The sequence below is a fragment of the Thalassophryne amazonica genome, chromosome 6 (assembly GCF_902500255.1).
Source record: "Thalassophryne amazonica chromosome 6, fThaAma1.1, whole genome shotgun sequence".
In the NCBI taxonomy this organism is placed as follows: Eukaryota; Metazoa; Chordata; class Actinopteri; order Batrachoidiformes; family Batrachoididae; genus Thalassophryne; species Thalassophryne amazonica.
Window position 1 is genome coordinate 124,556,337 of NC_047108.1, and position 27,507 is coordinate 124,583,843.

Here is a 27,507-nt window from a genome sequence, read left to right on the forward strand (position 1 = left end):
AGCCAGTATTTCCATGTTTGACCATACTGCTCCCTGTAGGAAGCTGCAGAGACAAATCCTGAAAGCACCCACAAAATCAGCTCTCTACTAATCATAATGCTCCGGTCAGGCGGAGGTCTTGAAAAATAAAGTCATACTAACTTATGGTTTTGTGAAAATACTGATAGAATAACTCCATTAATGTCAATTCTGTCATTTGTACAAAGTTAAAATATAACATATATATCTTTTAATGTTGAATAATGCACTAATTCTGAGGTTTTGTAACAAACAGAGACCGCATTCTGGGTAAAAGTGTCTCTGCTAAACACTGATTGGTTCTTAAAAATTAGCACATTACTTTAAGACGAAAACAGATATCTGATATTTTCACTTTATAAAACTTCAGACATGACAGTAATTTTAAATAACTTGTCCAAAATGAGTGGATTAAAATTTGAACCATAAGTTAAAAATGTATGCCTCTGGATGACTTTGGTGATATTCCGTGAATAATACAGTAATGTGCTATTTTTAATATGACTGTCCAATGCTGCCACCATTTCAGCTTTTCACCATATATTTCACGTTAAAACAATTAAAAATAACATTTTTGACAGTTTTTAAATTTATGGTAATTCAGTGTTTATTCTACAACAATAAGCTTATTCTTGCTTTAGGGTTTATTTCTGTTGCCGTTTCAGTTTTTCACTGTAATTTTCACGGACATTTTTTACAGTGTACCAGTAGATTCAGTAGATTCTCACAAATCCAACAAGACCAAGCATTCATGATATGCACACTCTTAAGGCTATGAAATTGGGCTATTAGTAAAAAAAACAAAAGTAGAAAAGGGGGTGTTCACAATAATAGTAGTTTGACATTCAGTCAGTGAGTTGGTCAATTTTGTGGAACAAACAGGTGTGAATCAGGTGTCCCCTATTTAAGGATGAAGCCAGCACCTGTTGAACATGCTTTTCTCTTTGAAAGCCTGAGGAAAATGGGACGTTCAAGACATTGTTCAGAAGAACAGCGTAGTTTGATTAAAAAGTTGACTGGAGAGGGGAAAACTTATACGCAGGTGCAAAAAAATTATAGGCTGTTCATCTACAATGATCTCCAATGCTTTAAAATGGACAAAAAAAAAAAACAGAGACGCGTGGAATAAAACGGAAAACAACCATCAAAATGGATAGAAGAATAACCAGAATGGCAAAGGCTCACCCATTGATCAGCTCCAGGATGATCAAAGACAGTCTGGAGTTACCTTCTTTTTGGGTCCAAGGGCCACAGACAGTTTGTGAGACGACCCCCAAACTCTGAATTCAAGCCACAGTTCACAATGAAGACAGCGAAGCATGGTGGTGCAAGCATCATGATATGGGCATGTTTCTCCTACTATGGTGTTGGGCCTATATATCGCATACCAGCTATCATGGATCAGTTTGGATATGTCACAATACTTGAAGAGGTCATGTTGCCTTATGCTGAAGAGGACATCCCGTTGAAATGGGTGTTTCAACAAGACAATGACCCCAAGCACACTAGTAAACGTGCAAAATCTTGGTTCCAAACCAACAAAATTAATGCCTCGCAGATGTGAAGAAATCATGAAAACTGTGGTTATACAACTAAATACTAGTTTAGTGATTCACAGGATTGCTAAAAAAGCAGTTTGTACATAATAGTTTTGAGTTTGTAGCGTCAACAGCAGATGCTACTATTATTGTGAACACCCCCTTTTCTACTTTTTTTTTTACTAATAGCCCAATTTCATAGCCTTAAGAGTGTGCATATCATGAATGCTTGGTCTTGTTGGATTTGCGAGATGAAGTTGTTAGCTCACATGAAGGCGTCCACCTGCATCCAGCAAGATGGCAAATATGCCTACGCAGTATGACATAGGCTAAACACACTTGCTTTTTTGATAGATTTGGTGCATCAAAATTAATCATATTTTCATTGGCTTGTTGTCATTATATGAACTTTAAATTTGGATAAATACAGAAAGACACAATTGGCTGTTCTTGAGTGATTGCCTACACAAGTTGGCTGGGATAGACACAGAGAATCGGCAGTTTAGTCTTGGACCTAGCTTAGACATGTATGCACATCATTTAGGAGAGGATAACTGTTCAGCCCATGACCACGCCCATTTTCATCCAGAGTGTTACTTCAAATACAGCTGTATTTTCTAAACTGTAGCAGCTATAGATTTTCCAAGGTACTCAATATGTTCAGAATGACCAGTACATGTTTGGGACGGTCACAGAAGAGTGTAAAATTTCTCATTTTGATATTTTAAGAGAAAACTGTGAGAAAACATGAGGTCAAACGACCTACATACAGTCTGGAATCACCACATATTTAGTAGCTTAAACTTTTTGGGCTAAAGGCTGTTGGAAATTTTCCTGATAATCTTTAAAACATTTAAGATTTCTAGATTCTACTGTCTGCTAAAGAAACATGTTTGGTTTTGTATTTTTCACTTTAAATCAATATTCCATTGATAAAAATATCAGAATCAAATCAATTTATTTATATAGCGCCAAATCACAACAAACAGTTGCCCCAAGGTGCTTTATATTGTAAGGCAAGGCCATACAATAATTACAGAAAAACCCCAACGGTCAAAACGACCCCCTGTGAGCAAGCACTTGGCGACAGTGGGAAGGAAAAACTCCCTTTTAACAGGAAGAAACCTCCAACAGAACCAGGCTCAGGGAGGGGCAGTCTTCTGCTGGGACTGGTTGGGGCTGAGTGAGAGAACCAGGAAAAAGACATGCTGTGGAGGGGAGCAGAGATCAATCACTAATGATTAAATGCAGAGTGGTGCATACAGAGCAAAAAGAGAAAGAAACACTCAGTGCATCATGGGAACCCCCCAGCAGTCTAAGTCTATAGCAGCATAACTAAGGGATGGTTCAGGGTCACCTGATCCAGCCCTAACTATAAGCTTTAGCAAAAAGGAAAGTTTTAAGCCTAATCTTAAAAGTAGAGAGGGTGTCTGTCTCCCTGATCCGAATTGGGAGCTGGTTCCACAGGAGAGGAGCCTGAAAGCTGAAGGCTCTGCCTCCCATTCTACTCTTACAAACCCTAGGAACTACAAGTAAGCCTGCAGTCTAAGAGAGAAGCGCTCTATTGGGGTGATATGGTACTATGAGGTCCCTAAGATAAGATGGGACCTGATTATTCAAAACCTTATAAGTAAGAAGAAGAATTTTAAATTCTATTCTAGAATTAACAGGAAGCCAATGAAGAGAAGCCAATATGGGTGAGATATGCTCTCTCCTTCTAGTCCCCGTCAGTACTCTAGCTGCAGCATTTTGAATTAACTGAAGGCTTTTCAGGGAACTTTTAGGACAACCTGATAATAATGAATTACAATAGTCCAGCCTAGAAGAAATAAATGCATGAATTAGTTTTTCAGCATCACTCTGAGACAAGACCTTTCTAATTTTAGAGATATTGCGCAAATGCAAAAAGCAGTCCTACATATTTGTTTAATATGCGCTTTGAATGACATATCCTGATCAAAAATGACTCCAAGATTTCTCACAGTATTACTAGAGGTCAGGGTAATGCCATCCAGAGTAAGGATCTGGTTAGACACCATGTTTCTAAGATTTGTGGGGCCAAGTACAATAACTTCAGTTTTATCTGAATTTAAAAGCAGGAAATTAGAGGTCATCCATGTCCTTATGCCTGTAAGACATTCCTGCAGTTTAACTAATTGTTGTGTGTCCTCTGGCGTCATGGATAGATAAAGCTGGGTATCATCTGCATAACAATGAAAATTTAAGCAATGCCGTCTAATAATACTGCCTAAGGGAAGCATGTATAAAGTGAATAAAATTAGTCCTAGCACAGAACCTTGTGGAACTCCATAATTAACCTTAGTCTGTGAAGAAGATTCCCCATTTACATGAACAAATTGTAATCTATTAGATAAATATGATTCAAACCACCGCAGCACAGTGCCTTTAATACCTATGGCATGCTCTAATCTCTGTAATAAAATTTTATGGTCAACAGTATCAGAAGCAGCACTGAGGTGATGATCAGTTCTGAAACCTGACTGAAACTCTTCAAATAGACCATTCCTCTGCAGATGATCAGTTAGCTGTTTTACAACTACCCTTCAAGAATTTTTGAGAGAAAAGGAAGGTTGGGGATTGGCCTATAATTAGCTAAGATAGCTGGGTCAAGTGATGGCTTTTTAAGTAATGGTTTAATTACTGCCACCTTAAAAGCCTGAGGTACATATCCAACTAATAAAGATAGATTGATCATATTTAAGATCGAAGCATTAATTAATGGTAGGGCTTCCTTGAGCAGCCTGGTAGGAATGGGGTCTAATAGACATGTTGATGGTTTGGATGAAGTAACTAATGAAAATAACTCAGACAGAACAATCGGAGAGAAAGAGTCTAACCAAATACCGGCATCACTGAAAGCAGCCAAACATAACGATACGTCTTTGGGATGGTTATGAGTAATTTTTTCTCTAATAGTTAAAATTTTATTAGCAAAGAAAGTCATGAAGACATTACTAGTTAAAGTTAAAGGAATACTCGGCTCAATAAAGCTCTGACTCTTTGACTGAAAATACAATTTAATTATATATTTGGCAAATATTCCTTTTCTTTTGATCTGCAACACATTTATTTTAGCCATTTTCTCTTTAAATTTTAAACCTTTCCAAGACCCTGCCAAACATGTACTGGTCATTCTGAACATATTGAGTACTTTGGAACATCTGTAGCTGCTGCCGTTTAGAAAATACAGCTGTATTTGAAGGAACACTCTGTGCAAAAATAGGGTGTGGTCATGTTGGGGCTGTTGGTTCTGGATAGAGATTTTGGCACAAATCCCAAGTTGTTCATTTTGGTCATGGTAACCTAGAACAGCTGAGTTCTCCTCTCCTAAATGATGATCAAGCTCCTGACATGAGACACTGCACGTTCTGATGACACCTGATGTCCAAAGTGTGACGGAATGCAAACATTTTCAAGAGATTAGAAGCATTTTAATGCTATTTGAAGCCTGGTTTTGAAATCGACCATTTGGCTGTTTTAAGGATGTGCCGATGCTGTACCACAGGTGACAAACACGTACATGTTTGGCTCACAGACGTTTCCAGGTGAAATTATATTTATATATTTATAACCATCATATACCAAAGGTTACACCCCCCCCCCACTGCTCCTGCAGCTCATAACACTTCAGCTGCTTTCCGTCTGTACAAATCCACCAGCTGACACGGCCGCTTTTAACTCCCATTTCTCTTCAGTACAGGACCCCAGATGCAACGCTGCAGCCTTCCATCAACCTCAAGGCTACTAATGGAGACCTCACTCCGTGTCTCTCCCATGAGGCCGTCTGTCCTGAGAAGGAAATGGGTAGGAGGGGAGCATTTAGCATGGGGGGGAGGAGGTCGTGGACGTGCTCCATGACGGGGGTAAGAATTCTGGGTCATCTAGCCTCTTAATGTGCACTGAGTGGAGATGGTGGACTTTGGGGCGTGGTGAGGCCGCACCCATGAGACAGCACTTGCTGTCCCCCCCCCCCCCCAGCCCCCATTTACCTACTTGGCATGCATATGGGCACATGCACGTGCATGCATGCACACGCATTCATTGGCTCCAGCCTCTTGTACACACAGTGGGTGTGATCACGGCTGAAAGAGAGTATATTGCCACAGCCTAGATATTACCCCCCCCCATGACCTCCTCTGTCACAATGGAGGCGCCGCCCCTGGCGAAAGAATGACTCCAGCAGCAGCACTGTGCAGGACGACACTTCTTACTATTGAGCCACCAGAATGAGAGGAGCCACAGTCGCTCAAATGATAAATTAAATATGAATGTGCGTAACGCCCCTCCCCATTTCCGCTGTCTGGGAGAGCTGGGTGGAGGACGAGTTTATGTCTGTTTCAAGTCCATCTCACTGTGTCTGTTCTCTTTTGTCACTGTTTTCACTCTCTGCTCTTTTTCTTTTTTGAAGACCAGATGCACAATAAAATACAAAGAAAAAAGAAAAAAGTGGTGACGGTACATTTGGGATGAACTGCACGTGAGACGTGCGTGCATCAGAACAACAACAGCCTCTGTGTGGCCTCCAGCTCAGATCAGGTTCAGAGTCCTCCGATGGAAGAAGGATGGAGGAGGAGGTGACCAGCTGGATGAGCCTCCTCCGACTCCAATCACTGTTTGATCATTTGCGCCCCCTAGTGGAGTTGTATGTCCTAGCAGCTGTGGAGACAGCAAGTGATTCTGTCTGCAGCCCAACAAAATCCAGATTCATCAAAGAATAAAAGTGAAAGCAATTATTTCCACTGTGGTCCTTGAGAGTGGAGATAAATTAAAACATGAGCACAATATGGAATAAAGTGACAAACTAACATAGACACAGTAAAACAACAACAACAAAAATACAATTTAAAACTATTTAAATGTTTAGGTTAATACTGAATAAAAGGAAAAGACTCCTGAGAGCTATAACCAGTGTATAAAAATGGTTTATCCAGTGAGTTTAAATGTGTTTTGCACTTGAGATTCTGCACACAGGCTGTTCCATATCAACATACTGATAAAATCAACGGAAGAAATCTGTACGGAAAAAAATGTAGATGAGTGGGTGAGTAAGTAAGTCCCTTCGGCTGCTCCCTTGTTTGCACTTGGGGTTGCCACAGCCAAATCCAAGGTGGATCTGCATGTTGAATTGGCACAGGTTTTCGCCAGATGCCCTTCCTGACGCAACTCCACATTACATGGAGAAATGTGGCAGGGGTGGGATTTGAACCCGGAACCTTCTGAACTGAAACCAAGCGCATTAACCACTTGGCCACCACCCCTGCAGATGAGTGGGTGAGTGAGGGAATGAATTCATCTGCTTATGTAGACAATAATTCTAAACCAATGAGGGCTGTCATTTTGTATGTCAGTGATGTGGATAAAGCGTTAGCCTGCCAATATACAGACCAGCTTGCCTCTACTGGTGGTTGGCTCTCACTGCGGTATGTATCACTTCCTGTTCCGGAGCACAGCGGTGTTTTTTCTGTATCTGTTGCTGTTTATCTACGCAGTTAGATTGATCTAGTTATCTAGATAACGATTTGTTCCCAGTGTAATCTTTACGTGCCTTAACTAAAGCAATCCTTCTGCTGATCACCTCTAAATTATTACACACTTATTCACTTTGCGTGTTTTTAGGAATCCGCTAGGTTAGCATAGCTACTAGCTCTTCGCCGATTTAGCATGGCGGCTTCTCCTGTCTCTCCCGCACTTTTCTGCTCTGGGTGTGAAATGTTTAGTTATTCCTTGGCCTCCTTTAGCAGTAACGGTACTTGTAATAAGTGTAGCTTATTCCGTAGCTTTGGAGGCCAGGCTGGGCGAATTGGAGACTCAGCTCGCACCGTGGAAAATTCTACAGCTAGCCAGGCCCCTGTAGTCGGTGCGGACCAAGGTAGCTTAGCCGCCGTTAGTTCCCCCTTGGCAGATCCCGAGCAGCCGGGAAAGCAGGCCGACTGGGTGACTATGAGGAGGAAGCGTAGCCCTAAACAGAAGCCCCGTGTACACCGCCAACCCGTTCACATTTCTAACCGTTTTTCCCCACTCGACGACACACCCGCCGAGGATCAAACTCTGGTTATTGGCGACTCTGTTTTGAGAAATGTGAAGTTAGCGACACCAGCAACCATAGTCAATTGTCTTCCGGGGGCCAGAGCAGGCGACATTGAAGGAAATTTGAAACTGTTGGCTAAGGCTAAGCGTAAATTTGGTAAGATTGTAATTCACGTCGGCAGTAATGACACCCGGTTACGCCAATCGGAGGTCACTAAAATTAACATTAAATCGGTGTGTAACTTTGCAAAAACAATGTCGGACTCTGTTGTTTTCTCTGGGCCCCTCCCCAATCGGACCGGGAGTGACATGTTTAGCCGCATGTTCTCCTTGAATTGCTGGCTGTCTGAGTGGTGTCCAAAAAATGAGGTGGGCTTCATAGATAATTGGCAAAGCTTCTGGGGAAAACCTGTCTTGTTAGGAGAGACGGCATCCATCCCACTTTGGATGGAGCAGCTCTCATTTCTAGAAATCTGGCCAATTTTCTTAAATCCTCCAACCGTGACTATCCAGGGTTGGGACCAGGAAGCAGAGTTTAGTCTTACAGACACTCTCTGCAGCTTCTCTCCCCCTGCCATCCCCTCATTACCCCATCCCCGTAGAGACGGTGCCTGCTCCCAGACCACCAATAACCAGCAAAAATCTATTTAAGCATAAAATTCAAAAAGAAAAAATAATATAGCACCTTCAACTGCACCACAGACTAAAACAGTTAAATGTGGTCTATTAAACATTAGGTCTCTCTCTTCTAAGTCCCTGTTGGTAAATGATATAATATTGATCAACATATTGATTTATTCTGCCTAACAGAAACCTGGTTACAGCAGGATGAATATGTTAGTTTAAATGAGTCAACACCCCCGAGTCACACTAACTGTCAGAATGCTCGTAGCACGGGCCGAGGCGGAGGATTAGCAGCAATCTTCCATTCCAGCTTATTAATTAATCAAAACCCAGACAGAGCTTTAATTCATTTGAAAGCTTGTCTCTTAGTCTTGTTCCATCCAAATTGGAAGTCCCAAAAACCAGTTTTATTTGTTATTATCTATCGTCCACCTGGTCGTTACTGTGAGTTTCTCTGTGAATTTTCAGACCTTTTGTCTGACTTAGTGCTTAGCTCAGATAAGATAATTATAGTGGGCGATTTTAACATCCACACAGATGCTGAGAATGACAGCCTCAACACTGCATTTAATCTATTATTAGACTCTATTGGATTTGCTCAAAAAGTAAATGAGTCCACCCACCACTTTAATCATATCTTAGATCTTGTTCTGACTTATGGTATGGAAATAGAAGACTTAACAGTATTCCCTGAAAACTCCCTTCTGTCTGATCATTTCTTAATAATATTTACATTTACTCTGATGGACTACCCAGCAGTGGGGAATAAGTTTCATTACACTAGAAGTCTTTCAGAAAGCGCTGTAACTAGGTTTAAGGATATGATTCCTTCTTTATGTTCTCTAATGCCATATACCAACACAGTGCAGAGTAGCTACCTAAACTCTGTAAGGGAGATAGAGTATCTCGTCAATAGTTTTACATCCTCATTGAAGACAACTTTGGATGCTGTAGCTCCTCTGAAAAAGAGAGTTTTAAATCAGAAGTGTCTGACTCCGTGGTATAACTCACAAACTCGTAGCTTAAAGCAGATAACCCGTAAGTTGGAGGGGAAATGGCGTCTCACTAATTTAGAAGATCTTCACTTAGCCTGGAAAAAGAGTCTGTTGCTCTATAAAAAAGCCCTCCGTAAAGCTAGGACATCTTTCTACTCATCACTAATTGAAGAAAATAAGAACAACCCCAGGTTTCTTTTCAGCACTGTAGCCAGGCTGACAAAGAGTCAGAGCTCTATTGAGCTGAGTATTCCATTAACTTTAACTAGTAATGACTTCATGACTTTCTTTGCTAACAAAATTTTAACTATTAGAGAAAAAATTACTCATAACCATCCCAAAGACATATCGTTATCTTTGGCTGCTTTCAGTGATGCCGGTATTTGGTTAGACTCTTTCTCTCCGATTGTTCTGTCTGAGTTATTTTCATTAGTTACTTCATCCAAACCATCAACATGTTTATTAGACCCCATTCCTACCAGGCTGCTCAAGGAAGCCCTACCATTATTTAATGCTTCGATCTTAAATATGATCAATCTATCTTTGTTAGTTGGCTATGTACCACAGGCTTTTAAGGTGGCAGTAATTAAACCATTACTTAAAAAGCCATCACTTGACCCAGCTATCTTAGCTAATTATAGGCCAATCTCCAACCTTCCTTTTCTCTCAAAAATTCTTGAAAGGGTAGTTGTAAAACAGCTAACTGATCATCTGCAGAGGAATGGTCTATTTGAAGAGTTTCAGTCAGGTTTTAGAATTCATCATAGTACAGAAACAGCATTAGTGAAGGTTACAAATGATCTTCTTATGGCCTCGGACAGTGGACTCATCTCTGTGCTTGTTCTGTTAGACCTCAGTGCTGCTTTTGATACTGTTGACCATAAAATTTTATTACAGAGATTAGAGCATGCCATAGGTATTAAAGGCACTGCGCTGCGGTGGTTTGAATCATATTTGTCTAATAGATTACAATTTGTTCATGTAAATGGGGAATCTTCTTCACAGACTAAAGTTAATTATGGAGTTCCACAAGGTTCTGTGCTAGGACCAATTTTATTCACTTTATACATGCTTCCCTTAGGCAGTATTATTAGACGGTATTGCTTAAATTTTCATTGTTACGCAGATGATACCCAGCTTTATCTATCCATGAAGCCAGCGGACACACACCAATTAGCTAAACTGCAGGATTGTCTTATAGACATAAAGACATGGATGACCTCTAATTTCCTGCTTTTAAACTCAGATAAAACTGAAGTTATTGTACTTGGCCCCACAAATCTTAGAAACATGGTGTCTAACCAGATCCTTACTCTGGATGGCATTACCCTGACCTCTAGTAATACTGTGAGAAATCTTGGAGTCATTTTTGATCAGGATATGTCATTCAAAGCGCATATTAAACAAATATGTAGGACTGCTTTTTTGCATTTACGCAATATCTCTAAAATCAGAAAGGTCTTGTCTCAGAGTGATGCTGAAAAACTAATTCATGCATTTATTTCCTCTAGGCTGGACTATTGTAATTCATTATTATCAGGTTGTCCTAAAAGTTCCCTAAAAAGCCTTCAGTTAATTCAAATGCTGCAGCTAGAGTACTGACGGGGACTAGAAGGAGAGAGCATATCTCACCCATATTGGCCTCTCTTCATTGGCTTCCTGTTAATTCTAGAATAGAATTTAAAATTCTTCTTCTTACTTATAAGGTTTTGAATAATCAGGTCCCATCTTATCTTAGGGACCTCGTAGTACCATATCACCCCAATAGAGCGCTTCGCTCTCAGACTGCAGGCTTACTTGTAGTTCCTAGGGTTTGTAAGAGTAGAATGGGAGGCAGAGCCTTCAGCTTTCAGGCTCCTCTCCTGTGGAATCAGCTCCCAATTCAGATCAGGGAGACAGACACCCTCTCTACTTTTAAGATTAGGCTTAAAACTTTCCTTTTTGCTAAAGCTTATAGTTAGGGCTGGATCAGGTGACCCTGAACCATCCCTTAGTTATGCTGCTATAGACATAGACTGCTGGGGGGTTCCCATGATGCACTGTTTCTTTCTCTTTTTGCTCTGTATGCACCACTCTGCATTTAATCATTAGTGATTGATCTCTGCTCCCCTCCACAGCATGTCTTTTTCCTGGTTCTCTCCCTCAGCCCCAACCAGTCCCAGCAGAAGACTGCCCTTCCCTGAGCCTGGTTCTGCTGGAGGTTTCTTCCTGTTAAAAGGGAGTTTTTCCTTCCCACTGTAGCCAAGTGCTTGCTCACAGGGGGTCGTTTTGACCGTTGGGGTTTTACATAATTATTGTATGGCCTTGCCTTACAATATAAAGCGCCTTGGGGCAACTGTTTGTTGTGATTTGGCGCTATATAAAAAAATTGATTGATTGATTGACCAGTGTTCGAATCCCACACATGCTATCTGTGTGTGTCCTTGACCAAGACACTTCATCTTTATTGCCCACCCAGGTGTAAATGTGTTCCGGCCACAGCTGGGGAAATGTTGGACTGGTGTCTCATCCAGGGGAAGTCAGACTCTCATCTGCGTATCCTTATGGAATCCATAGAAAAGCACCACTGGGCCTTGGACCTATATCAGACTTACTTCTACTTCACACCTAGAGTTCTTTCACGGGGGCTGTGACTTGTCCCCTGTCCTGTCTTTTAGTTGTTGTTGTGTTTCCTGAACTTCACACTGGCCTTTCTTGAGTTCCACTTTAGTTTTCAGCCATTATCTCTTGTTTTTTCCACTCAGTTTTTGGTTCCCATTTAGTTTGCTGTTATTTATGGAATGTTTTAGGTGCAACTCCCGCCAAGGTTCTCTTCGGTTTGTTGGTTCACTCTGTCTTTGTGTGTGTTTGTAGGTGTGATCCTGTCACCTGGTGTTTCTTCACAGCTGTGCCACATCGCACTCACCCTCTCCGTCTCACCTTCTGGTTACATGTCAGTGTTTAGTTTGTCCTTCCGGTTTGTTCAGCCCCTGTTGGCAGTGGTTACTGCAGTTCTGTGTTTGCTCCTCTCCCCTCGTCCTGGTGCTGCTGCCGACTCTCCTCCTTTGTTCCTGTGCATTTGTACTGTTCCTCAGTTTTGGAGGTTCAGAGTTTCCAGCAGCAGCACTATGACATGAGTGTCAGGAATGGGCCATCCGTGTAAAAATTCAACATTCGATCTAAACCGGTGTAACAGTATATCTTACTCCCCTGGATATCTCCCCCCAGGAGAAGATATTCAGTAGGGAAGATAAACTGTTACAAAGAGTGTGTGCACACGTGGCTCCTGTTAAGTGTGATTTTAAAAAGTGGACAACAACAACAAAAATAAACCTATTCACGATCAGACAAACCTGTGAAGGCTGTGTGACTTTCCTCAAAGCCCACAGCTCAGAGCAGGAACAGTGATTTCAGAGCGTTATCGGTTTCCATTTTCCTGCTGGTGCATCGTGTTTTATTTATCATCAGCCTCCAGACAAAAAGCAGCATTTCTAACCCTCAGGACAACAAACAAATCCAGAGTAACGAGCGAGAACTTGGCAATTTACATTCAACGACACAGACAAGTTTTCTGATTGTGTGATGTCACAGAGTCTGACAGGCGTTGCTGTAAATCCCAACTGTACTTCGCCTGACTGAGACAGTCTTTGGATTGTACAGCCAGTCGCCATTAGATGGCAGCAGAGGCACAAAGTAGCCTGGTTCTGTCCATAAACCCTCCACAGGTGGACAGAGTCTCTTACTGTGTCACACTACAAAGGATGGATGACGTAATAATGAAAATGAATGCTGGAGATATTTTACCTTCAAGCAAACATCAACAGCATCCAGATTCATGTCATGAGGGGACATAAAATGTAAATATTCCAGAAATAAAAACATGAATTCAATCATTTTGGCTCTGATTACCTCTGCCAGTGGAATTTATACCTCATCTCTGTTTATTAACAGCGTTTCTCAAAAACAAAATTGGGCAATAAAGAAGGCAATACAGTTTCCACCAGAAAATTGACACCTGCTTCTCAAAATCTTGTATTAAGCATCAGATATTTTTTATGTGTGGTGAGTTCCCACAACTCACATAATACAATATGTCCAATTGAAGTCATAAAAATGAAGAACTCACATTTCCCTATATGAAAATTCAGTAAGTTATGTCTTCTATAATATATTCAAATTCTAAAGAAGAACTCTGTTAGTGTATATATACTAAGGTATATATATATATATATATATATATATATATATATATATATATATATATATATATATACACACACACACACACACACACACACATACATACAGCAGGTAAAATAAATATTGAACATGTCACCATTTTTCTCAGTAAATATATTTCTAAAGGTGCTATTGGCATGAATTTTTCACCAGATATCTGTACCAACCCAAGTAATCCACACACACAAAGAAATCAAACCATAGATGTCCATAAATGAATAATAAAGTAATAATGTGAAATGATACAGGAAAAAAGTATTGAGCACCTGAAGAAAGGGAGGTGGACAGCCGAGACACCAGCTGAAATCTATCAGTAATTAGAAAGTGATCCTGCCCCTTGTCAGTGCAAATTAATATCAGCTAGTTCAGTCCCAACTGATGGCCTATAAAAAGGTGTATCATTACCAAGGTGTCACACAAGAAACATCTCATGATAGGTAAAAGCAAAGAGCTCTCTCAAGATCCTTGCAACCTCATTGTTGCAAAACATACTGGATTGCTTTGGCCCCAGAAGGATTTCTAAAATTCTGAATGTTCCAGTGAGCACTGTTGGGGCCATAATCCAGAAGTGAAAAGAACATCAATTGAATGAATGAATGAATGAATGAATGAATGAATGAATGAAAACTGTTTATTTCGAACATTTGATACAACAACAACAAAAAAAGTTCCTACTGTGTTCCCAACATGTCCAATTCACCATAAACTGCCCATGACCAAGTGCTCATTTCAAGATTTCTGACAGAGGACTGAAAAGAATTATCAGAAGAGCTGTCCAAGAGCTAAGGATCACTTGTAGAGAGCACTGGAACAATTGTTTCAAAGAAAACCATAATTAATGCACTCGACCATCATGGCCTGTATGTATGCTCACCGTAGAAGACTCCATTACTGAAGAAAAATCATGTTGAAGCTCGTTTAAATTTTTCTGTACAACATTTTGACGAGCCTGAGAAATACTAGGAGAATATTCTGTTCAGATGAGAACAAACTGAACTCCTTTAGATGCCATAATAGACACCATATATGGTAGTGAACATCACCCCAAAAACACCATACCAACAATGAAGTTTGGAGGTGGGAACATCATGGTGTGGGGCTGTTTTTCAGCAGACAACACTGGCAAACTTCATATCATTCATTCTTGACATTCTTGAGGGCCCCTTCACACTGAAACCCCGTCACACATAGTAAGAATGTGCAGGGCCCAGGCCGACATGGCAAAAATGGCCATAATCCAGACGCAGTCGGGAAGGAAAGAGGCGTGTAGACTGTGGGCAGATCCCGTCCAGACTACCTTGTCCACACCAACACGACTGCACCCAAAACGGATTTAGAGAATAGTTAGACGACACACATTGCTGTCAGATGGCCATAAAAGGCACTGAAGATTGTGCGGTGTCCAAACGCCTGGATGGCAAACACGGAACCAGAGTGGGAGGCAGTGCTGTGTCCTCCCTTGCACAGGCCCTGCCAGTACTGGACATCGGAGTGGAACCAGCATGTGGACCGGACACCCATCTGATGGCGGTCTATGTGCAGCCAAGAGTGTTTTGAACTGTGCAACACACTCGAGACAGCCGAGTGAATGGGACCAACTATGTAGACTGCTCTGAGACTGCTGTCCGTCCATTTTCAGACCACACCTCAATACTTCCTGACTGTGGCTGAATATGTCATTCTGACACCATTTGTCCTCAATCGGCCTATGTGTGGGTGTTAGCAAGAATGAGCAGGAATCAAGCAGAATCAGGCCAAACAGATAAAAAAGCCACAATTTGAGCCATAGTCGGGGGGGGGGGGGGCAGATATTCCAACAGCTATGTAAGAAGGCCATTCACCTACTTAGAATGTGGGCGGATCTCGCCTCGATTGATTCGTGCACATTCCATGTGTATCATCTTTCGAATGCAGTCCAAATGTACTTGGAACACAGTACAAATACCTAGATTGCAGTAGGAATGCTATGAATGCACCTCGAATGCTGTACGACTGCGATTTGAATGCCACCCGAAGTCTGGGTGGAAGGCAATTAAGGGTAGGAGCGTGGCAGAGTGAGCGCTGTGATCCGTTATCTTTTGAAGGCCTGCCATGTCTCTCTGCTGGATGTCGAATGACATCCAACCTATGAAGTGAGGACATGTAAACCAGGGTCTACTGACTATCACATCACTGTAGTACATGTACATGCGTGTGATCAGACTACTACGGCCATCAGATCACTGACATACACACACATTATTACTAGTACGGCAGTGATAGCCTCCAGCCCGTGATACGTTACAGTACACTCATAATCAGGAGAACCTGGGTTACATGTATCAGGCCATATATTGGACATACATAATATGAGAAGTGCCAAGGCAGGTGTTGATATGAAAGCATTACACAGCGGCCAGCCAGCTCCTCCGTCAGTCACACACTCTCTCTCTCTCCCTCACTCTGCCTCTCACACCCTTCCCCTCTCCAGATGTAGCTCTATGAACAGATCACACTGGTCCCTGCATGTGTGTCCTGCCAATCAGTCAATTCTGCACATAACGGACTCTCTGAACCATGCGATTGGGTGTTACATGCTTTGATGCGCAGAGGACCATGCTGTTGTCCGGCTACTGCACGCAGCAATGAGGGCGGACGGGTGTGTGTGGATGTTCCCCAAGCTAAGTTTTTGGATACGACTCTTTAGATCCTCACTGCCGGTTCAGATCAGGTCGGAATTTATACACACGCCTCCCACACATGCAACCATGCAACACACGCCTGCAACATATGTGGTGTGTGCGTGTGTGGCGGTCCGCCCTGCTGTCTGCTAAAGGTCTGATTTTTTGGAGAGAGTAAGAGAGAGAGACAGACAAACAGAGACACAGAGACAGACAGACTGAGAGAGAGAGGGCAGGTGAGCGAGCAGCAAGCTGTCTTTTGTCCAGATGGACAGAGGGGCATCCCGCTGTCTGGCTGGATGCCACACATTGCACCGCTGGGCGTGGCATCATATGGAATACTTATTTTGTAGTGGACAGTGCATTTGTACTCAGATCATGGCAGATGTCATCTTCTCACGTCACTCCCAGGTTCACACTGATTACATCACAGCCTGCAGTGTGGCTACTGAGCGCCGTGCGGTCAGAGGTGCATCTGGAGCCATTCCAAAGGTCATAATTTACATTATTTACATTGTAATGCCTTGGTACACCTGTTATTAACAGGTGTAGACTGAATATGAGGGAGTGCTGGCGCGTGCAACTGCGCAAAGAGAATTTTGAAATGTTCAAAAAATCTTTCATGCATAAATGTCGTGCAACAAATGTGAAGTGGTAGTGAACATTGCACAATCTACTCGCCAACACTACGTGCAGCTCGTCAAGTCAAGTAAAGAAGTGAACAGTGTAAGTGGTTGCACGTCAGAGCGCAGTTCATCTGAACGATTATAACGAAATGTTAAATCTATCATAAACATACATTTATAGCTGCACACAAGAAGGAAAAAGCATGCAACTGTTTTACCATGCCATTACAATATAAACATGACAAATAATTACATTTTTAGATGGCTCCAAATGCTCCACCTCATTCAGCGTGTGCGTGAGAAAAGCAGCAGCTGGAGCCCTCCTGTGATTCTGGAAGCGATTAGAGGTATTTTCAACAGCTAACTCGGACAGAAAATGATTAATCCGCTACAAAATAATTATTTTATATAGGCAGCGTCCATCGCACAACTCGTAGCAGCCAGTGGAACAAAGTGCGGCGTCCAGCTGAGAACACAGCAGGTGGGATCGTCAAAATGATGTGCGTGCAAGTGTGTGCACCAAAGTCATGCAAGTGTCAGGACACCTTTAGATGGTGTACCTGTCATATGTTTATTACAGCTGTGACACCACAGTCAGATGCGCTGTGCTGCGCCACGCCTTCGAAATGCATTGACTCGCTGTGGCACAGTTGTATGCGGTGTTACAGCTATGATGAATGTAACATCACAAATACTTTATCTAACCCATAAGAGGGAATGACAGTGTACCTGTAATATTATGGTTATTATGGATGTGAATGAAAATAAAGCTGCTAGAATGCTCCAGCCAATCAGCTGACTTAAATGCAATAACAATCTATGGAAAAAATGAATATATATATATATATATATATATATATATATATATATATATATATATATATATATATATATATATATATATACAGTAGAGTTCAGAATAATAGTAGTGCTATGTGACTAAAAAGATTAATCCAGGTTTTGAGTATATTCCTTATTGTTACATGGGAAACAAGGTACCAGTAGATTCAGTAGATTCTCACAAATCCAACAAGACCAAGTATTCATGATATGCACACTCTTAAGGCTATGAAATTGGGCTATTAGAAAAAAAAGTAGAAAAGGGGGTGTTCACAATAATACAACCCCTGGCAAAAATTATGGAATCACCGGCCACGGAGGATGTTCATTCAGTTGTTTAATTTTGTAGAAAAAAAGCATATCACAGACATGACACAAAACTAAAGTAATTTCAAATGGCAACTTTCTGGCTTTAAGAAACGCTTTAAGAGACAGACACCCTCTCTACTTTTAAGATTAGGCTTAAAACTTTCCTTTTTGCTAAAGCTTATAGTTAGGGCTGGATCAGGTGACCCTGAACCATCCCTTAGTTATGCTGCTATAGACGTAGACTGCTGGGGGGTTCCCATGATGCACTGTTTCTTTCTCTTTTTGCTCTGTATGCACCACTCTGCATTTAATCATTAGTGATTGATCTCTGCTCCCCTCCACAGCATGTCTTTTTCCTGGTTCTCTCCCTCAGCCCCAACCAGTCCCAGCAGAAGACTGCCCCTCCCTGAGCCTGGTTCTGCTGGAGGTTTCTTCCTGTTAAAAGGGAGTTTTTCCTTCCCACTGTAGCCAAGTGCTTGCTCACAGGGGGTCATTTTGACCGTTGGGGTTTTACATAATTATTCTATGGCCTTGCCTTACAATATAAAGCGCCTTGGGGCAACTGTTTGTTGTGATTTGGCGCTATACAAAAAAATTGATTGATTGATTGATTGACTATAAGAAATCAAGAAAAAAAATTGTGGCAGTCAGTAACGGTTACTTTTCAGACCAAGCAGAGGGAAACAAAAAATATGGAATCACTCAATTCTGAGGAAAAAATTATGGAATCACCTTGTAAATTTTCATCCCCAAAATTAACACCTGCATCAAATCAGATCTGCTCATTAGTCTGCATCTAAAAAGGAGTGATCACACCTTGGAGAGCTGTTGCACCAAGTGGACTGACATGAATCATGACTCCAACACGAGAGATGTCAATTGAAACAAAGGAGAGGATTATCAAACTCTTAAAAGAGGGTAAATCATCACGCAATGTTGCAAAAGATGTTGGTTGTTCACAGTCAGCTGTGTCTAAACTCTGGACCAAATACAAACAACATGGGAAGGTTGTTAAAGGCAAACATACTGGTAGACCAAGGAAGACATCAAAGCGTCAAGACAGAAAACTTAAAGCAATATGTCTCAAAAATTGAAAATGCACAACAAAACAAATGAGGAACGAATGGGAGGAAACTGGAGTCAACGTCTGTGACCGAACTGTAAGAAACTGCCTAAAGGAAATGGGATTTACATACAGAAAAGCTAAACGAAAGGCATCATTAACACCTAAACAGAAAAAACAAGGTTACAGTGGGCTAAGGAAAAGCAATTGTGGACTGTGGATGACTGGATGAAAGTCATATTCAGTGATGAATCTCGAATCTGCATTGGGCAAGGTGATGATGCTGGAACTTTTGTTTGGTGCCGTTCCAATGAGATTTATAAAGATGACTGCCTGAAGAGAACATGTAAATTTCCACAGTCATTGATGATATGGGGCTGCATGTCAGGTAAAGGCACTGGGGAGAAGGCTGTCATTACATCATCAATAAATGCACAAGTTTATGTTGATATTTTGGACACTTTTCTTATCCCATCAATTGAAAGGATGTTTGGGGATGATGAAATCATTTTTCAAGATGATAATGCATCTTGCCATAGAGCAAAAACTGTGAAAACATTCCTTGCAAAAAGACACATAGGGTCAATGTCATGGCCTGCAAATAGTCTCGATCTTAATCCAATTGAAAATCTTTGGTGGAAGTTGAAGAAAATGGTCCATGACAAGGCTCCAACCTGCAAAGCTGATCTGGCAACAGCAATCAGAGAAAGTTGGAGCCAGATTGATGAAGAGTACTGTTTGTCACTCATTAAGTCCATGCCTCAGAGACTGCAAGCTGTTATAAAAGCCAGAGGTGGTGCAACAAAATACTAGTGATGTGTTGGAGCGTTCTTTTGTTTTTCATGATTCCATAATTTTTTCCTCAGAATTGAGTGATTCCATATTTTTTTCCCTCTGTTTGGTATAAAAAAGTAACCGTCACTGACTGCCACAATTTTTTTTCCTGATTTCTTATCGTGTTTCTTAAAGCCAGAAAGTTGCCATTTGAAATGACTTTAGTTTTGTGTCATGTCTGTGATCTGCTTTTTTTCTACAAAATAAAACAACTGAATGAACATCCTCCGAGGCCGGTGATTCCATAATTTTTGCCAGGGGTTGTAGTAGTGTGGCATTCAGTCAGTGAGTTCATCAGTTTTGTGGAACAAACAGGTGTGAATCAGGTGTCCCCTATTTAAGGATGAAGCCAGCACCTGTTGAACATGTTTTTCTCTTTGAAAGCCTGAGGAACATGGGACGTTCAAGACGACAACTCGCACACTGCATTTGTTTCTGTGGGCTAAATAAGGTCGGATACATTTTGAATGCACCATACCTGCGTGTGTATCAGCCAAAAATAATCTTGCATTATAATTTTTTCTCTAATATTGTGTAGCCCTCCTCCATGTTATCAAACAGTATGAATTTTCAGTCGGTTAGAAAGTTGACTTTATTCTCTATAAATTTGTAGAAGAAATAATCGCTACAAAAATTACCTTTAGGGAATCAAAAGTTGACCAACACCAGATGTAGGTAGAAGAGAGAGTCTTGAAGCCTGCAGGGTTAAAGAGCATCGTGCATCACTACTCAGTGCCCTCAACATGTTCCAACCAATGTGTTTAGACAGAAATGTGTGAGTCAAAGGAAGAGCGCCAAAAAGCATCTTGTCCCAATAACGAAACGAAGACAACGACCCTGACTAAGAGCCAGCAGACGGCCGACACTGTGAGGAGCTGCCAAAAATGAGAAACTCAATAAACATTCCTCACAGCAACAATAATCTCACAGTCTGTCAAACTGGAGAGCTGCACTTGAAACACATTAGCGCCTTTATACTGAAGAGAGAAGCACTTTGAGACTGATTAAAACATCCAGATTTGTGCAAAAGGGGTCAAGATTCATGCACCTTTAGATTTTCCATTCCAAAAAAACGATTCAGCTTTCCATTTTATCACATTAAAAAGGTACAGACCAGCACTGCCGGCTAATATTCATGTTATTATCAGACAAGGAAATGTGATCAAATAAAAAAAATCCTTTTGAAGAGTTGGTTGTTTAAAAAATAAACAGCATTCATATATTTTTTAAAAAGCTGTATAGTTTGTCACTTTAATTCTTTTTTTTTTGGGGGGGGGGGGGGGGGGGGGGGGTATATGTCCAGCAAGCAGTTATCACGAGCAATCGCATATTTTGAGATTATGGCAGCAAAAATGGACAAAACACAGAAAGTACCAATTTTTCAAAATTATTCTGTACCTATTTTTGACAAACCTTTATAATAGCAGCCGTAGCCAGACACTCCTGGAAAGTGTAATCCATTTTCTGCTAAGCTCTTAAATTCATAAACATTAACATATGACATCGAGAAAAGCTTGTGAGAAATAAGAATGTGGATACTTTTTCTCAACAAACCTGCAAACAGTCCAAACAGGCACTGCCTGATTAATTTCTTAATTTTCATTCTTTACAGCACTGCAGTTTTTGGAGGTATACCACTTTCTCTTCAAGCAGACGGAAATAAACAACTACAGGTTAATGTTTCTGTGTAGGCTCTCAGTTGGTCCAGTGTGGTTTCCATAGTAGAGAAGCTTGAATCTTCGACTGGACTGGTTGCTTGACGCGAGGACGTTTCGCCTTCAAATCGCAGACGTTTTCCTCAGCTAAAATTCTTGCTCTGGTGGTCTGACTTCTGTCTTGACTCTTGTAGAGAAGAATAAAGAGTCAAGACAAGAGTAAGGACAGAAGTCAGACCACCAGAGCAAGAATTTAGCTGAGGAAGCTTCTGCGATTTGAAGCGAAACGTCCTCGCGTCAAGCAACCCAGTCCAGTCGAAGATTCAAGCTCTCTAAACTACGAGTAGAGTGAATAAGTCTTCAAATGTACATTTGCACATCATACACTACTTTATACACATTTTTTTCCAAGTTTCATCCCTTATTTCAAGACAACTGGGTAAAAAACACCTAAATATGCACATTCATGTAGAGTTTGCAAAAGCGGGGGAAATCTTGAAATGTAAATGTTATTGGAAATTATAAATTGGATGTACAAATACAGTTAAATATACTGGGGTAAATATAAGATGTCAAGGAAAATAAGTTGTTAGGTGTGATTATTGATGATAAAATTAACTGGAAAGCTCATATTCATCATTTCAAAAGAAAGTTTCTAAAAGTATTGCAATATTGAATAAGGCAAAGTATATTCAGATGGGAAATCACTACATACTTTGTATTGTGCATTGATTGCACCTTATTTGACATACTGTGCGGACGTTTGGGGTAAAAACTATAAAAATACATTACAATCATTATTCATCCTTCAAAAAAGAGCATTAAGAATAATTCATAATTCAGGGTTTTGGGATCATACCAATCTGTTGTATATTAAAATTTTATGATTTGATTTCATTTAAGACTGTTCAGTTGATGCATAAAGCAAGAAATAAACAATTACCTCTCAGAATTCAAGAATATTTTAAGGTGAGAGAAGGAATGTACGTATAATTTAAGGGGTATGATTTATTTTTAAAATTGCAGGCGCTAGGACGACTAGGAGGTGCTTCTGTGTTTCCATTTGTGGCCCAAAAAATGGAATAATTTACCAGAGAAACTTAAGCAATGTCCAGATATTAACCGGTTCAAACATTTATACAAACAAATGGTATTTTCTAGATATGTATTAGATTAATAGGGTTGAGTTGTGTTATATGTAGAGGCTGCTGTACTGGAACCTTTGTTTTTTTTTGTGAGTTGTCTGGAGAAACATTTGACTTCTTTTATCTGTAATTGCTGTGTTCAGATTGTGTTGGATCTAAATGTCTATGAACAGGCATATATGCCCGATTGATTTTATACAGGAGGGTAGGTGTGGATAAGCGTTGCTTCTGCTTACGCCTTTAGGCACCATGTATTTGGTTTATTTTCTTATATTTCTTTCCGCCTTTGACTTTTCTGTTATGAGTTTGGTCATATGAGTGAATTTCTGTTATGCATGGGTGTCTAATAAATTATTATTATTATTAGTAGTAGTAGTAGTAGTATTATAAAGTAATGTGAAAATGTAATTTAATGTTCAGCCTCTGCTGTGTTTCATTAAAGTTGACCCATAAGAGTTCAGCAACACTGCCAGAAACTACATAAAAACAAACAAGAGAAACTTGTCCACCTTGATAGAGGAAAGATGTGAATTTTGTGGAGATTTGCAAAATTATACATTTTTGAAATAGTGCGTGGAACAGCCAGTCAGAAAATGGGTGATTCCATTTTCCTGGAAGTCACCATGGCAGCCATCTTGGATTTGTAAAAATGGCGGCTTAAAATGGGAGTTTTTCAATAGCCTGACTTCTCAGTGACCTAGGATCTTGATTTCAGTGGCTAAATACACATTTTCAGGGTCATGGGATTGTTTTCTGTTGCCAGATGATAGTAATGCACCAACACTACACTTGACGACATTTCCTTCTTCTTTGTGTATTCAATGTATTCACAAAAAGTTCACCCACATCAAACCAGTTTGCATTCTGTTTTTCACAACCTCCAAAATGCTCTCTGAGAGCAAACTCAAAAATGTCAAATATCCGTAAATGAATTACTATGGGCAAGTTTCCTATCCAAACACTGTAATTCTATTGCACCAATGTTAACAGAAATCACAAGACAAATAAACCAAGCTCAGTTGGCTGATTGACTATCATAACTGAGTCACTGCAAGTTTATTTTCACAGCACACTTGCATAAACTGAGAACAGAGCCTGCCTGGTCAGTGGGGAGTTTGGGTCCGCTGAGAGGAAACCAAGAAGGAGAGAAAGACTGGAAAACCATCAGTGTGGTCTCTTGTGAACATGTCACCTCATTAGACTCTTATCTGAAGAAAGTTTGACACAGAAGGTCAGGGTGGCCCTGACTACAGGGAGGTCATCTGTTAGATGGATAGATGAGGAAGTCTCCGATCCAAAATCAAGCTTCCTCCCAAGCCTGACCTCCTCCCAGGAGCTTCACTATGATCTCAGAGAAAGAGGTGGAAAATAAACCAAACAAAAAGAGTTATGGGAACATGACAAGGGAGGTGCCAGTGATGGAGAGTCTGAAAATAACATGGGACTACTGTCTGGTCGAAATCTGCCCTGGGTTTTTATGGGAAATAATAAAAGTATGCAAGAGCGCTGAATGTTAAAACAGGTACATGAAAGAATTTATGGATTGTCCAGATAACCGTCCAGAGCAGGTAGCTCAATTACATAGGAGTTGGCTGACCCATATGCAGACCTGGGTTCAATTCCTGGTAAGTCAACCTGTTTTTGTTCTTGGACAAGATACTTCAACTGCATAATCCCTGTTCACTCAGCTGTAAACAGGTACAAGCCTTGGCTGGGGAAGGAATACTCAATTGGTTGGCACACTGGTTACCATTCTTGCTAAACACATCAAGAGGTCCTGGTGTTCAATTCCACCAATGTGAAGTTCTTTTCTGTATGAAGTTTGCATGCTGTCCCAGTGTCTGCTTGTTTTGTCTAAGCTCTCTGGTTACCTCCAACCATCATGCACATTGGGTTCACAGCCATTGACTAAAGCACCGTTACTCAACCTACAATTGTTTCTTGTTGGCTGGACTGTGACTATCTTTTTAATTTACCCTTTATTTAACCGGTTTAGTCCCACTGAGATCAAGATCTTCTTTTACAAGGGAGACCTGGACAATTATAAAGATTCCAGTTCACCTAACCTGCATATCTTTAAATGTGGGAGGAAACCGGAGCACCCGGAGGAAACCCACGCAAACACAGGGAGAACATGCAAACTCCACACAGAAAGACCACAGGTGGAAATCGCTCCCATGACCTTCTTGCTGTAAGGCCACTAATCCAACGTGCTACTGGTGCTCCTTCTGCTCCTAGTGGTTGGAGTTGGTCAAACTATAAGTAGGATAGATTGAAATGAATACTATCAAGTCAAATTCATATTGGGCAGGAATTGTCCAGGATTAACTTTACTGGTTTTGTATATGATCTAAGAAAAACCCATCTAACAACCTTAAAAGTGGCGGATAGCCAGATAAGACTAGAAATCAGATTACAAATAAATAAACAGGTAACTAATTAGTTATGCTCATTGTCAGCTGCACATCAGAAGAACTTGTAAGGGTGCCCCCTAGATGCATCCGTTTGGAGGTTTTCCAGATATATCCAAGTGGAAGGAGACTCTGCATTAAACCCACAATATGCTGGAAAAGGACTACTGCATACGAGGTCTGTCCATAAAGTAACGGTCCTTTTTATTTTTTTCAAAAATTATATGGATTTCATTCATATGTTTTTACGTCAGACATGCTTGAACCCTCGTGCGCATGCGTGAGTTTTTCCACACCTGTCGGTGACGTCATTCGCCTGTGAGCACGCCTTGGGAAGGAGTGGTCCCGCCCCCTCGTCGGATTTTCATTGTCTGGAAATGGCAGAATGAAAAGGACTTTTTTCCATCAGAAGTTTTTCAGAAGCTGTTAGAGACTGGCACCTAGAAACCATTCGAAAAATGTATGTGGCTTTCAGTGAAAATTTTATGGGCTTCACAGAAAATAAGGACTTTAACTACAGCTTTCAGGACCCCTTTAAGGACGGTCGGTGTGCCGCACTGCGAGCTGCGACGATGCGGCACAAACCACTGGATCATTTCTAAGCTGATGGCTCTGTGGATACGAGACCGTCATGTGCTCTTTCTCTGGTTATCACAAGACCTGGACATCAGCCATTTTCCTGCAGATTTCACTTTTAACAAGAGATTTTGTCATGGAAAGCCGCGCGGAGGCTTCGCGCATCACGATCGATTCGCTGATGAAGCGAGACAAAGGAACACCTCCGTTTCGGAGTGTTAGAGGACACGTTGGGACATGTCTAGCTCTCCACAAGTTCTTTTATACTCACTCGACTGGTAAGCGCTGAAAGCCGAGATAGACATGTCCCAACTTGTCACTGAAAGCCACATAAATTTTTCGAACGGTTTCCAGGTGCCAGTCTCTAACAGCTTCTGAAAAAATTCTGATGGAAAAAAGTCCTTTTCATTCCGCCATTTCCAGACAATGAAAATCCGACGAGGGGGCGGGACCACTCCTTCCCAAGGCGTGCTCACAGGCGAATGACGTCACCGACAGGCGTGGAAAAACTCACGCATGCGCACGAGGGTTCAAGCATGTCTGACGTAAAAACATATGAATGAAATCCATATAGTTTTTTAAAAAAATAAAAAGGACCGTTAATTTATGGACAGACCTCGTATATCCAGTCTGCCCTAGATGAAGTAGAAGGAAATATAGGATGTCATTTAGGAAAGGGACATCTGGGTTTCCCTGCTTGCTCTGCTGCCACTATGAACCAGCTGAAGATAAGCAGTAGAAAATGGATAGATATATAAATAAACAGACTGGCTCGGCTGAAACAAAGCCATTCTGGACAAGAAACAGCTGCAATTCATAAACAAATCTGTTGCCTTTTTTTTTTAAGGTCAACTCTGAAGACAGCCCATCATCCACAAGGTGTGGTAATGGCACCTAACCGCTCAGGAACTGAACGTTATAGAACTGGAAGTGGTACACTGTAACCTTTTGATGTGCTGAACCTCAGGCAGTACACAGTTGCATTCTATTACTACGTATAAAATTCACATTACAGGGCTGCCAACAGAGTGCCGGTGCAGTCAAAAGGAACAGCAGAGCCATGTTTGAGCTGGGCAGGAAATTGGTGTCTGCTTGATTGATAGTTCAGCATACAAAAGATTTCATCTCTCCAGGTGTGTGTTGTTCATGGTGGATTGCTTCTGAAAGGAGTCAAACTACCTGTGTCAGGTTGAATACGGCTGCTTGAGTAAAACCCTGGTGAGCACACAAGAGTGTCTCATGGTCACAATACCCACGCATAGAAGGTTACCTGATTTGTGTGCAATCAAGCCCTACGGAGGGAATAAATAAATAAATCCTATATCAATCTTGTGGCACATTGGTGGCCAGATTCTGGTAGTCAGGAGAATGCGAGAGGCTACAAATCCCCTGGACGAGACACCAGCCCATCACAGCTTACTTCCCTAGCAAAGGCTGGTACCTATTTGGAGCTGGTCACAATGGGGCAATGCAGATGAAGTGTCTTTTCCAAGGACATATAACCAGGACCAGGAATCAAATCCATGGCTCCATACTGGTAGCCCAGCCCCTATCTTACTGAGCTGCATGTTATCTGGTGGAGAGTTGAGGAAAATGGTCAAGTCAGCTTGCAAACCATTGGTGGTCATTATGACTTGAGACTTGACTTGAGACTTGCAGATTCATGACTTGAGAGTGACTTGCTTGTGACTTTGTCCCACCTCTGGTATAAAGGATCGTCACACTCACACGAAGGCCACACACCATCCTGAAAATTTTGATGAATGCAGTGAGGCAGTGGTCAAGATAAAAAACGTTGCCATTTCAAGTCCATACTTCATTCTGATTACCTCCTTGCCATGTTTTCAGTGTCTACCATGGTAGACATTTGCCATGGCTGATTAGTTTTTACAGCATCCTTACTATAAACCAGGGGTGCCCAAGTTCGGTCCTCAAGATCTACCTTCC

At 41.2% G+C, this 27,507-nt stretch overlaps 1 protein-coding gene across 1 annotated transcript in view; it reads right to left on the minus strand.

Annotated features, from left to right (window-relative positions):
• Nucleotides 1-27,507, minus strand: part of agrn (agrin) — a 945,905-nt gene that overhangs the window by 702,136 nt on the left and 216,262 nt on the right. The window lies entirely within an intron of this gene.